Raw genomic sequence first — 13,857 nt, 5'->3', positions numbered from 1 at the left:
GATTCATATCTTTTGCCATGCAAAAAACTTAAGTCCAAATGGATCTAAGACTTTAACATAAAGCCAATCACACTGAACCTCATAGAAGAGAAAGTGGGAGGTACACTTGAAATGCATTGGCCTAAGAGACCATCTCCTAAATATAAGCCCAATAGCGCAGACACTGAGAGATTAATAAATAAGACCTCCTGAAACTGAAAAGCTTCTGTAAAGCAAAGGACAAGGTCAACAAGACAAAATGGCAGCCTACAGACTGGGAAAAGATCTACACTAATGCCACATCGGAAAAAAGGGCTGATCTCCAAAATATATAAAGAACTCAAGAAATTGGTCAGCAAAGAACAAAATAATCCAATAAAAATGGTACAGATCTAAAAGGAGAACTCTCAACAGAGGACTCTAAAATGGCTGAAAGGCACTTAAGGAAATGCCCAACGTCCTTAGCCATCAAAGAAACGCAAATCAAAACAACTCAGATTCCATCTAACACCTGTAAGAATGGTGAAGATCAAAAACACTGATGACAACTTATGCTGCAGAGGATGTGGGGTAAAGGGAACACTCCTGTGTTGATGGTGGGAGTGCAAACTGCTACAGCTCCTTTGGATATCAGTATGGCAATTTTTCAGAAAATTAGGAAACAACATTCCTCAAGACCCAGAAATACCACTTTGGGGTATATTCTCAAAGGATGCTCAATCGTACCACAAGGCCATGTGTTCAGCTATGTTCATAGCAGCATTGCTTGTCATAGCCAGAACCTGGAGACATCCCAAATGCCCCTTGACCAAAGAATGGTTAAGGAAAATGTCATACATTTATACAATGGAGTTCTACAAAGCAGAAAAAAATGACATCTTAAAATTTGTAGGCAGATGGATAGATCTAGAAAATATCATATTGAGTGGGGGTAATCCGGATTCTGAAAGACAGTTATCATATGTATTCACTCATAAGTGGCTTTGGACATACAGCAAAGAAAACCAGCTCACAAATCACAATCCCAGAGATCCTAGACAACAATGTGAACCCTAAGAGAGACATACATAGATCTAATCTACATGGGAAGGGAAAAAAACAAGATCTCCTGAGTATATTGGGAGCATGGGGTCTATGGGAGAGGGTTGAAGGGGAGGGGAGAGGAAGGGACGGGATTAGAGAGAAATGTATAGCTCCATAAAATCAATTAAAAAATCATGGGGCTGACTGAGAAGCCAATGATAATGGCACTGGGATTTGTCTCTTACTGCATGTACTGGCTTTTTGAGATCCTATTCTGTTTGGATGCTCACCTTCCTAGGCCTGGATGGAGGGGAGAGGGCCTTGGACTTCCCACAGGGCAGGGTATCCTGCCCTCTCTTAGGACTGGAGGGGAGAGGGGGGAGGGTGAGTAGGGGAGTGGGAGGGAAATGGGAGGAGGGAAGAAAGTGGAAATTTTGAATGGTATTATTTATAAAGCCATAAAATATTTAAAAAGTCATGCTACAAAGGAAAAAACCCTCAATTTATAAAGATTGAGAAACTAATTTTTTTTAATTTATTTAGTCATTAAGGATTTCTGCCTCCTCCCCGCCACCGCCTCCCACTTCCCTCCCCCTCCCCCCATCAAGTCCCTCTCCCTCATCTGCTTGAAGAGCAATCAGGGTTCCCTGACCTGTGGGAAGTCCAGGGACCGCCCACCTCCATCCAGGTTTAGTAAGTTGAGCATCCAAACTGCCTAGGCTCCCCCAAAGCCAATATGTGCAGTAGGATCAAAAACCCACTGCCATTGTTCTTGAGTTCTCAGTAGTCCTCATTGTCCGCTACGTAAATCCGGTTTTATCCCATGCTTTTTCAGACCCAGGCTAGCTGGTCTTGGTGAATTCCCGACAGTGAGCTTATATAATTCGCGATCCTAGAGAAGCTAAATTAGAAGGTGAATCCAAAGACAAACATATAGGCATCCTCCTGAATATTAACCTCCATCAGGCAATTAAAGGAGACAGAGACCCACATTGGAGCACCGGACAGAAATCTCAAGGTCCAAATCAGGAGCAGAAGGAGGGGGAGCATGAGCAAGGAACTCAGGACCGCGAGGGGTACACCCACACACTGAGAAACTAAATTTAAAGAGGCTGTGACTCCACAAGGCATAGATGTGCAGAAAGATCTTGCAGTAGAAACACAGGCCAGAGGTGACCCATGAATTTGGGCAGAGTTATTTTTTTTAATGGTTTACCTGTTGGAATGTGAAATTTGAGAAATAAAAGTAACAATTCGTAAAGAGATGAAAAAAAAAAGTGAACAATGTTGATCTAATGTCAGCTGCAGACAGTTACATCACCCTCTCTGCGTTGTCCCTGCTCTCCCGACTGTAGTGACAGAAGAATCAGATGCAGTGCTGTTCACACTCATGGCACATTTATTACTTTCAACCTTTAGCACTATGAGGACACTCTTAATTGTCTAATAACAAAATCCAAGAGTTTTAAAGCCTCTGATCTATTTGTGTACTCTAGTTTTGATTTTTTTAAAATAAGGTTTTATTGAAATAGGTATCCCATCCTGTCCAGGAATGCTTACAGATACATATAGTTAATAATGGAAATAAAAGCATACTGTACAGGGCAGAAATGTTGAGTGAGACTTATGAAGGACTCCATCATAGGTATGTTTTTGGAGGGGATTTTTTAGTTTATAATTTCTCATTTTTAAAGAATAGAGGATAGTGACTTTGAAGTATTTATACTTTAGAAATAGTAACAGCATCTTCAAAGAACACAGTAAATTCTAAATAAATGTCAGTGTCATGGTAGCAATCGGTTATCTTTACTCTTTGCTTATGCGTAACTTACAGATACATAATTTAAAGTTTGAAATTATGACTCTCGATCTTGATAAACTTTCACAAATACAATCACTTAGAAAAAGTTCTTCAAGATACTGACCTCATAACTATTCTAGTCATACAGTCAAGTTATTAGCTAGAATTCCTGTGTAAATGAACATTTCTTCCTCAACACTCTCCAGAACTGAACACTACTAAAAACTTGTTTTGATTCTCTCAACTCAAACTTGTGTGATCTTTGCTTTGTCATTTTTTTCACCTTCGTTGAAATTAGGATGGATGTTGTGTTTGTTGGTCTTTGTTGTAAATCTCATGTTTTTGCTTATTAAGTATTTTTCCTCACCAATTTGTATGCTTTCTTAATGTATTAAGCCTGTTAATGCTTTCACATTTATACAAGTATTTTCGTAGTTTTGAATTAATTTTATTATTAAAAGGTTTATAGAAGCATTCTTTTAAATCCTTCCCCTATGAAATCTTACTGGTCAGTGCATTGACTGCCAGCATTGTTAGACTTGAACTCCAGGATTTCCCATTCCTGCTCACAGCATCTATTCTGTGGACGTTTTGGAGCAAATATTCTGGGTTTTATTAGAGTATGGTCATTTGTGTGTCCGTTTGGGGGAGTTTCCCAGTGAGAATGCCGGACTGGCTTAGCACTTATTACACCCTTGTCACAGGTCCCTGTGTTCTGCAATTACAGGCCTTGCAGCTATGTCTAAGTCTTCAGTTTGTTTTTCTAGTTGCACTTTAAATTAAAAAAGAAAATACCTGTCAATGCCAAGATCAGGCTGGGAGATCCCATTTGAATTCCTCTAATTGACTTCTCAGGTAGAAACGTAATTGACGGCAACAGTGCATAGAAGCTATTAAGGTATGCAGGCCCAGGTTTCCCTAATACCACATGATTTCAATACATGACCTCATATATGACATCATTTTGTATTTCTTTTCTTTTCTTTTCTTTTTTTTTTTTTTTGGTTTTTTCGAGACAGGGTTTCTCTGTGGTTTTGGAGCCTGTCCTGGAACTAGCTCTGTAGACCAGGCTGGTCTCGAACTCACAGAGATCCGCCTGCCTCTGCCTCCCGAGTGCTGGGATTAAAGGCGTGCGCCACCACCGCCCGGCTCTCATTTTGTATTTCTTAGTGGTTTCACTTAAAGACTGATAGATGGTTAATCACCTCATTGCTATGACAAACGTGACTTCAAGAAGGAAGGGTCCATTGTGACTGACTTGCCACGCTGGCAGGAAGTGGTGTTGGCAAAAGCTTATGGCAGTTGGTCACGTTGTGTGTGCAGCCAGGAAGCAGACAGAGGTGAGTGCCACCGCTTAGCTTCTTCTCCTTTTGTGTGAGGGTGACAGTTATGGTGGGTCTCGTCCCCTCAGTTAGCCTACTTTAGATAATGCCTGAGAAGCATGCGCAAAGGCTCGTCTCCTGTCAAGCTGTCTCTCTACATCAGCCACCACAATAATGGCAGTATAATGTTTTGTCTTTTAATACTTTACATGAGAATATTTATTTTAGCAATTTCTGTGACATTTCTCATATGTTCCCAAAGCAGTAGCTTCTCTCTTGCTTTGTCCTTATATTATTTTAGCTATGTAATAGATCACTGCTATCTACAGCGGCATAAAACTACAGCTGTTTGGTGGTCTCAGTTTCTGTGGGTTAGGAAATGGTGGAGAGTTGGGCTGTTGTATCTGGTCAGGGTTTCCCATGCATTGTGTCAGCGTTGGAATGGAGCAGACGAGGCTTTGTGTGTGTGTGTGTGTGTGTGTGTGTGTGTCAGGAGGAGGGGACTAATTAGAAACCTCTTTCTCCATAGAACCTGGGCTTGTCCTCTGTGCTAATCTGGGTTTCTTCGTAGTGTGGGCGTTAGCAGCTAAAGCGGTAGCTGAGTGATTGAGGGGGAACATGACAATGAACAAGGTGAGAACTTCTTGCCTTTTATGCTTTGTTTCATGAAATCAGAAAACCCCCCCTACACTCGGGTCAAGCACTCCAGGCTGAGGGATGCATGTGGTACAGCAGTACCTGGTGCGTCATAAGGCAGGGTATTAGTATGGTCATCTTTGGAAACACGACCTTCCACCCTCTGACCGCAGCCACTTTACCATTCTCCTGGAGACAAAGCATCACTGTTTCTGCTTTGATATTCTCAGTCTCATCCTCCGATTAGATGCATTTGCAGGCCAAAGGTTTTGGACTTTAAGGGAAATCAAAGTGCAGGCAGGGGTGAATGTCCGTGTATACTGAAAACTTTGAACTGAAGGGTCTTGTGAGCACCTTCGAGCACCTGACAAGAGAAGTTTCCTGTCTTTCACATGCATTCAGTGCTGAACCGCTGTGGGAAATCCCCATTGCTCTACCTGGTTCATGGGAGAAAGGAGCCATAGCCATCCTGTTGGCCATATTGCCATTTGCTTATCGAGGCTCTGTCCTTTCTGCAAATTGTTCTGGCAACTCTTGGCTCTTAACTCCGTGCTCTGGATTCCATCCTTTGGGTTAGCAGTTTTTTTTTTTTCCAGAAGGTGTGGCCTTTGTTGACCACCGATGACTCCATTTCCTCCTCTGTCTTTCAATTCCAAATAATAGGATTCTTTAACAGTCTCTAGAGTATTATATATCAATTTATAAACCACCTTATTAATGACCCACTGTATTAGCAGAAGCTATACAGACAGGGAAGTTTGATTTAAGGATGCTGACTTTCACAGCACCTTAGGAATCTGAGTAGCCCTGTGTAGCAGAGAAAGTCAGCTCTTGTGCCTTTAAGGGGCATAGGAGACCTTTAAACTGCATTACAGCACTGACGTCTCGACTCTCTTATTCCTCCGTGTAATAAACACTCTTTTTAGTTACTATCGACCTTTATTTGTCTTTTGTCAAAGCCTAGCTCCATCGAGTCTGGTACTTGCTGTCATTTCGTCTCTGTTGTAATAGAGGGTGCAGAAGAGTGCTGTTTTTAAACCAGCACATTCTGTCTTTATTTAAATAGTTCCTCTTGTTGAAAACTGTACAGCTTAAAAAAAAAAAAAAAAGACTTAACCCAGCTCTATTCTGCTTCAGCATCTCCTCAGCTGATACCTAGAGCCTATTAGGTATCTATTCTGTTTCAAATGTCACTAGGCTGTATTTACTACTAAATTACTTCCACTCGAAAAACCCCTTCCCCTTCTAGTGATATAGTCTGCAGCCAGAACCAAGAGAGCTTGAAGCAACAAGGAACTGTCCGGTCACACTGTGATTCACGGTACTTGTTCTCTGCACATTGGTAGCGTGGTTGGTCTTTGTAACCACAGTATCCTCTGGGGGTGGGGTGCTGTTCACATGGTAGCTAAAACTTTCCAGAGCTGTGTTCTGTTCAGTGAGGTGTGACATCAATCAAATTTTATGATCCAGCCTTGGAAGTCATAGACTATCACACTTGCCATGGTAATAAATTGCCAGATTGAATGAGAAGGGGCTGAGAGCCCCCTTCTGTGGGAGGAGCCTTTAAGACACACTGTAAGAATGTTCTGGGTAGAAAAGATCATTTCAGCCATCTTTAAAAAAAAAAAATCTGCCACAGTGATAGGCTTAAACAAATGAGGAGATGAAGTTTTGAGGGGTATGGAAGTGGGGTTTGATCTGGAAGGTGTTAGGAGGAAGGAGGATGGGTTGGATCAAAATGCATTTAATAAAATTCACAAAGAATAAGAATGAAAAAATTCGGCCACACTTGTTTCTATCCACTTTACAAATTAACTCAAGTGTGTAGAATGCTGATTTATTTAATTTTGTGTTAAAAGAAAAACTCCAAAATCTTTGCTTTTCACAATCAAACCTTTTCGTTTACACATTCAATTTCCATTTATAGCATCTGATGGCATCCTAACTTTTATGTTTTTCTTTTGCCGAATTCAAAATAAGGATTGTGGGTGGCACATGTTTTAAGTTATATTAAGTTCTTAGCCACGTGGAATTTATGAATGGCAATAGTTTTATTTGGCGGGCGGACTACTCAAAAAAATGAGAAGAGGGGAAATGTCACTCAAAAGAAGAGAAATTATTTTTCTTCCTAAAGTCTACATGTGCATTGCTATTTTGTGGTAGGTCCCAGTGATTCCTAAAATTAACCCTGTAAAGTAGCGATAGGTATGCGATTGAATTTCATGACTATGACCCACAAAAACTTCATTTAGCTGATGAGGTTGTAACTGTGTGCCTTTCTGTGCACTTGGCCACACCAGCCTGGCTGGTCTTCTGTCCCTAGGGGTATGTGGGCTGCGTGTGTTTTGGCAAATTTGGGGCTATTTTAGATGTTTAGTCTACACAGGTTGGACCCTTTCACTGCATCTTACTGACTTGGGTTCCTCTCCACCCTCAGCAATAGCATCACCCAGCTTGCTTGCGAAAGACAGCCAGAACATAACAGCATTTAAGATCCAGGATCCTGAAAATGGGTAGGATTGTGAAATGCGTGTATAACTTCTTGGAGCTTTCAAGGGACCGTGTTCTGTGGAGTCCTTTAAAATGAATCAAAAGTGACAAAAATTAATGGAAAACCAGGGTAAATTATCTTAGTTCACCATTATTATTTTACCAAGGAAGTCACATATCTTGGCTACAGGTGTGGCTTCTGACAACGAAAAGTCAGCCATCACAGAAATGAATCGGTGTCTCTAGGGAAACTCAGGTGGGCGGCTATAGTTTTAATGCATTCTAAAGCAGGAGTGGTGTATGATCTAGTGCAGCAAGTTAGGATCCAATTTAATTGTTCAGTCCAGGTCATGGATGCAACTTGCCTCAACTTTTCACGCTCTATGATGTAAGGTAAAACCTATGAATTAGTGGATATAATGTGAATAAGCAGGACTGCGGGTGGGGGTTGTTTATTAATTCCAAACGGATTTTTAAGACCTTTAAATTATCTTCAAGCTTATAGGCAACTTGAGTAAAACGTGTTTTAGGTGCACAACTAAAGTACTATGATAGTCTTGTCTTGGATTGAGTGAGTGGATTTTTAATTAAGTTCCCTTAAGTAGTTATATATTTTACCATGATAGTACGAGATCTAGCAGCTAACTGCTCTGGGAACTTGCAGTCGTGAAAGTAGATTTTCGTTGATAGGTGTCTTTCTTGGGATGTGACCTGTACTCTATATACCTAACCCACATTGGCAGATTTACTCTAGCCCTTAGGAATGATCAGAAAGAGAAGTTATGGTACTGAAGTGTGTACCTGTGGTTATGAATATTTGAGAAATTGAGACAACAGGATTGCTTGAGCCAAGGACCTAAGGGCTAGCCTGGGCAACATAGTGAGCTACCACCTGTGATAAAGAAAGCCATAGTATGAAAAATGTATCTTATATTTTTGTATGTATCCTTCTCAACAGTTACGATGCTATTTACAAGTTATAAGTCAGTGTATTCTAGAAGTCCACAAAAAGGTTATATAAAAGTCATGAGTAACTACACTGAGCATCCCAAAGGTACTATTTTCACCAAAAGTATTTGATTATTTAAGAAAAGTGGTCAATGCTCTCTGTCATTTTTATTCTGGATGGTAATTTGGTTTAGAAAGAAATGTATTCCTAAGGTATCATGCTTCTTTTAACCAAATGCCTAGGTGGAATTTAAATAATTTGGTGCATTAATGAATTTTAAGTGAAACTTGCCTTTCAATGGAATGTTATGTCGTTTGGACTAAAATTTGAATTTCTCATTTTGACTTAAATTAGTATGGCTTTCTATCTGGATCCCCTGGAAAGCTACAGGGAATGCTAGCATCTGGGATCACTGTAGTGACCCTGGGCCTGCTCGTTTATGGATGTGACTCAGATATTTGCGTTTGGGAAGACCTTCCAGGTGGTTTTAATGTGCTGCCCATGTAGGAACCACTAGTTGGAAACGTCATTGTCAGTCCCAGTATTAGACTTCATGTGCTCTTCCACTTGCTACTTCAACTCTTATAGAGAGGATTCTTTCCCAAGTAACTTTCCATGGGCAGTTCTGTCTGTCTGGAACGTCCTTTCTTGATATCATGACATAGCTGATATTTTCATGGACCTCTATGGGTTCAGCTTAAGACGAAGCTTTTCAAAGCACAGTATTGTGCTTTGCTTTCATTGTTTTATGTTTGGCTAGGAGATATTACCATATTTTTTTTTGAGCCTCTCTTCTTCCTGGAGTACCAACTCAGTGAGACAGTCAGTTCACTTGTCATTTTGAGGTCTTAAAACAAAGCCTGTTGTCAATAAATACTTCTGAATAGGTGACTATCAATGCTGATGCAGAAGCCATAGTGGTAACATGCATAATTATATTTTGACTCTCCCAAAAAGCTACATGCGCTTATACTTTAAATGTTAAGATCTAGAATAAAATGAATGAAAATGAGAACAGGCAGAGAGGAGTAAAACCTAGAAAATATGGATGCTCCAATATTGGAAGCCTAAGGGCGGTGATGATGACCGCAATAATCACTGCCTCCAGAGTTCCTCTCTCCAGTGACCACATTCTGGGTCTTCCCATCACCTGTAACATGTTTAATGTTTCAAAGTTTCCTTGGCTTTCTGGTTAACGGACACTGTTTTCAGGACGATTTTCTCTTTCAAAAAATCACCTGTGAGCTCTGTCTCCAGCACTTCGATCCTCTCTGTGCTACATCTTGGCATCTATTGCTTGTATTATCGTGGTCTTTGGAATTGGTTCACCATCTGTCTCCCTCTTTAAACACGCTGAAATCAGAAGACTGTATCTGTGTGGGCATCCCCATCACATGTCCTCAGCAATGTTTACTGAATGAAAGCATCAAACATTCTTGTAAGAGCTATTCCTTGACTGCACTCCAGTTGAAGGCCTTACTCCCAAGATTATGTGATTGCATGACTTATCCTTGATGACTAAAGAAAAGAAAAGAAAAGAGGACCCAAAGCTTGGGCTTGGAGGGTCTGGGAGGAGTTGGGAATGGTGGTTGTGATTAAAATACAATGAAAGAAATTCTCAGGAAACTAATAAAAAATTTACAGAGAAGCATTAGAAGTGGTAATTAAGATTGCAAAAATGTATTTGTTGGGAGTAGAAGTAAGTAAGTCAAAGTAGTTTTTAATAGTATAGTGCATAACTAAGGTTTCCTAAGCCAAAGAGTGAAGTGGGATGTTATGTACTCTTAGGAAATTATGAAAACAGTATTGGAGACAATGAGTCTGAGTACAGGCTTCCAACTGATAGGCAGCTTGTCATCTGAATAGTTTTCACTACCCACTTGGGACTTTTTAATACATTATTTACTATTTTTGATAAACTTCTCAATAACTGCTATTCAGACAGATGCCTTTTCCAGTAACACCTGACACATGCTTTAAAATGCAGCTTTTAATTGCTATTGATTGCTCATAAGCCGATGATTACTTTCAGCACTGTACTTTGAACTTCATTGTTCTATTACCCTCTCTCCCCCAAAAGGCAGCAGTCTTTGGACACATACATGCTTAAACTTCTCCATGAAACTTGTTGGTTTCATAGGTACAGTTGTAAAGCTTTGGACATTTAAATACCTGTTAGAATCACCTTAATAGTTGATCTGCTTCAAAAGCTCAGAAGTATTGTATGCTTATTTTTGGGGGTTGGTAATATTTTTCAGAAACTTCCATACAGTTAAAATAATCATATTTTTATTGCCTTACTTTTTATACTGTTAGGTCCCACAAAGTCATAGTGAGAGGCACAGCGGTGTGAGGATTTTGCTCCTGGGAGCTTGTGAGATGTATAAACTTTTATTTTTTTCCTTTGATTTTGCAGGAGAAAATACACCAGTTCAAGCCAAGCAGTTTGCCGCATTCCTCAGAGGAACAGGAGAAACCTTGGTAAGAGCATCCATGAAACCTTTTCTTCTAATTTGCACCTGCACTAACATATATTTGGACCTAGCCTTGGATCTAGCTTAAAATGCAGCCCCTGTGAAGGGATACGAAGAAGGGGCTGTTCTATGAAGAGGCACAGAAGTGTGGAAGTGCTATACAGGTCATTTCAAGTGAATACCTAGTGTGGAATGTTTGGGTGTAACATAGGATTTCGTTGTGGGCACAGAGGAAACGAAGCTGAAAAGGTCAGACCCATTTGTGACCAGGGAGAAGCCCATATTCCATGTTGAGAAGTTTGACCTTTTTGTCAGCAAGAGGAGGCTTGGTGACAGAACAGAAGATTGATGAAGGAAGTGAAGGGGTAACAGAGGGTCTAGACTGGGATTGTTTCAACTGTTATGATTATGTGACATAATCAAAGCCTGAGTTTTGACTGGTTTCTCACTGAAACAAGGGGACAGTGGATATATGAGCTTGTATGTTGCCAATTTCAAGCTCAATAAGATTTTGTTTTGTCACCGAAGAATTCATATTATATCAATCACTGGGGAAACATTTCTACTGAGATATTTTCCTGTACTTGAAGATTTATATCAATTTTGTGAGACTGCCTGAGTTGTGATTGTCTTTCAGTCTTTGGCACCATAATTTATTAGCTTACCTAATTCTTTGAATGTAGATGGAAGTTTCTGTCCTGCCAGGTCCTGAAGCCATTCAGTCTCAAAGAAACAGACAGAGACTAATATTAATTATAAACTGTTTGGCCTATTAGCTCATGCTTATTATTAACTAGCTCTTATCACTTAAATTAACCCATAATTCTTGTCTGTGTTTAGCCACGTGGCTTGATCCTTTTCTTGGTGAGACATTCTCATCTTGCTTTTCCTGCATCTGGTGGGGCTGGTGACTGCATCTCTGCTTTCCCTCTTCCCAGAATGCTCTTACTCTGGTTACCCCATCTATACTGCCTTCCTGGCTACTGGCCAATCAGCATTTCATTAAACTAATCTGAGTGACAAGTCATTAGAGTGTACAAGAGCATTCTCCCACATTGGAACTTTAGTTTCTCTGTGTATGAAGTAGAAATACATGAACAGAAAATGAGATGATATAAGGGAACTACACCCTTTAAACATGGAAAGGACTACATAGTTGTGAATTGCTAGATTTTACACCACTTGGAGCTGGTCAGTAACTGAAAAGTCGTTATTCATTAACCTAAGATCATGTGTAAGAGTGAAGATTATACATATACCATAACCCAGCTAGACACAAAATCAGGTTCTATTTTAGCCATCTTCCTTCATGCAAAGGTCTTTACTGTTCTTGTTGGATAAAGCTGACCCTCACAATGAAACCATAAGATCAGGAAAAAGGGAAGACTGTATTTCTCCATCACATTTATCTGCTTCTATGGCATTATGAATACTTCCAAAATTGTCTTAAAATGCCTTGAAAAATAAAAAGATCAATACAATTTACCTTATAACCTGATTAGTTCTTTCAAATGTGTTATACACAGCAATATTATATATGCATCTTTAGCTCTAATGAATCTATAGGATAGAATCTCTATCTTTAATCTTTTCATTATTTGCCTGCCATTTTTGTCTAAATATAAGATGTTTTCAGCTTCTCTCCATCAGGACATCTGACACACACACACATATATATGTGTGTGTGTGTGTGATATATATATATATTACAGTTGTATATGAACCAAAAGAGTAAGTGGTGACTTATTCATTTCATATTAAAATTGGTTTTTGTAGTGATATTTTGTTTGTGATCTAACAAATAAAGCTTACAGAATCAGGGAAGCAGAACAGCCAGCCACTAGAGAGTTCTTACCTCTACCAATGTTCATATCAAAGGGGCGATACTGTTTCTAAGAATCCTCAAAATACGTCTTCAGATGGAATCTGCACCCTTGTCTCCTGTCACCTTATATTTCTCTCTCTGCCCAGCCATATCACTTCTTGTCTCTACCTTCCTCGTACTAGGGTTAAAGTTTTGAGCTACCACCACCTGGCTGTTTCTCTTTTAAACTGAATCAATCAAGTATAGCCCAGAGTGACCTTAAACTCAACAGAAATCCGTTTGCCTCTGTTTCTCAAGTGCTGAGATTAAAGGTGTGTGCCACTACTGACTGGACTCTATGACTAAGTAGTGTGGCTAACTCTGCACTCTGATCTTCAGGCAAGCTTTATTTGTTAAATTAAAAACAAAGTATCACTACAGGTTTTCTCGTTTTTTTCCCTTTCTTCCTCTTCTTGTTTTTGAAATATATTTTGATTAGAGAAAGCTGGCCTTAAAGAAGATAATGATGAGTCTCCATTTTGCAGTTTTCAGTCCCCCCCACATGAAAACATGCTTATTATGAAGTAGCAAAATAAACCAGTGTTGTTTTTGTTTTATTTTTGTTCATGAATTATTAGACTTAATTTACATTGCGACTTTCATTGCCTAGTTGAACTTAATAATCCAGTGATGTTTTTATTAGGTACTGCCAGATGATTAATAAATATTCTTTTTAAAGTCAGCATAAATTTGGTAGACGGGCCTTCCTGGCTGAGCTGGTGTCTTTGCTCTCTCCTGGCTGGAGGAGGAAGGGCTGGTGGCTTGGCTTAGGGAAAACCTTAGTCTTGTTTCTCTACTTTAGCTGTGGGTGGTTTCTGGATGACCTCTGTGACCTCCCTGCTGAAGAACCGGACACCTGTGCTTCTCCTGCATCTGCTTGCAGTTCCTTATAAAGTGCAGGTTTTGTATTTTCTAAAAATAAGTATTCCATCAAGTCGATGGATGTTAAGGAGGTGAAAGATATCTCGGAGGAGTTCTGGGAGGGAAGGAATATAATCAAAATTTACGTATTTTTAAATAAAAAAAAACATGGTACACATTTAATGATGGGTATGTATAGATACATGAAAAGGTCTTCATATGAGTTAAAAGAAACAGGCATCAGGTTTAGAAGATGGCTCAATGATTAAGAATGAATCCTGTTTGTATAGAGAACCTGAGCTCAGTTCCCTGCATCCATGTCAGGAAACTCACAACCTCCTATATAACTCAAGTTTTTGAGGTCTATGCTTTCTTTGTCCACTGGTACCTGCACTTATGCACACACACAGTCTCTCTCTCTCTCTCTCTCTCTCTCTCTCTCTCTCTCTCTCTCTCTC

General features: G+C 39.8%; 1 protein-coding gene across 3 annotated transcripts in view; it reads left to right on the top strand.

The window, feature by feature from the left end:
• The window catches only part of Bmpr1b (bone morphogenetic protein receptor type 1B), a 296,535-nt gene that overhangs the window by 158,935 nt on the left and 123,743 nt on the right, over positions 1-13,857 (top strand). For all 3 annotated transcript variants that reach the window (XM_026784078.1, XM_026784079.1, XM_013350044.2), the window contains one exon: positions 10,617-10,681. The gene's annotated coding sequence lies outside the window, so the exon portion shown is untranslated. The remainder of the gene's footprint in view (positions 1-10,616; positions 10,682-13,857) is intronic.

Source organism: Microtus ochrogaster, chromosome 21 (assembly GCF_000317375.1).
Source record: "Microtus ochrogaster isolate Prairie Vole_2 chromosome 21, MicOch1.0, whole genome shotgun sequence".
NCBI lineage: Eukaryota > Metazoa > Chordata > Mammalia > Rodentia > Cricetidae > Microtus > Microtus ochrogaster.
Note: the sequence above shows the minus strand (reverse complement) of the source record. Positions and strands in the feature narration are given on the sequence as shown.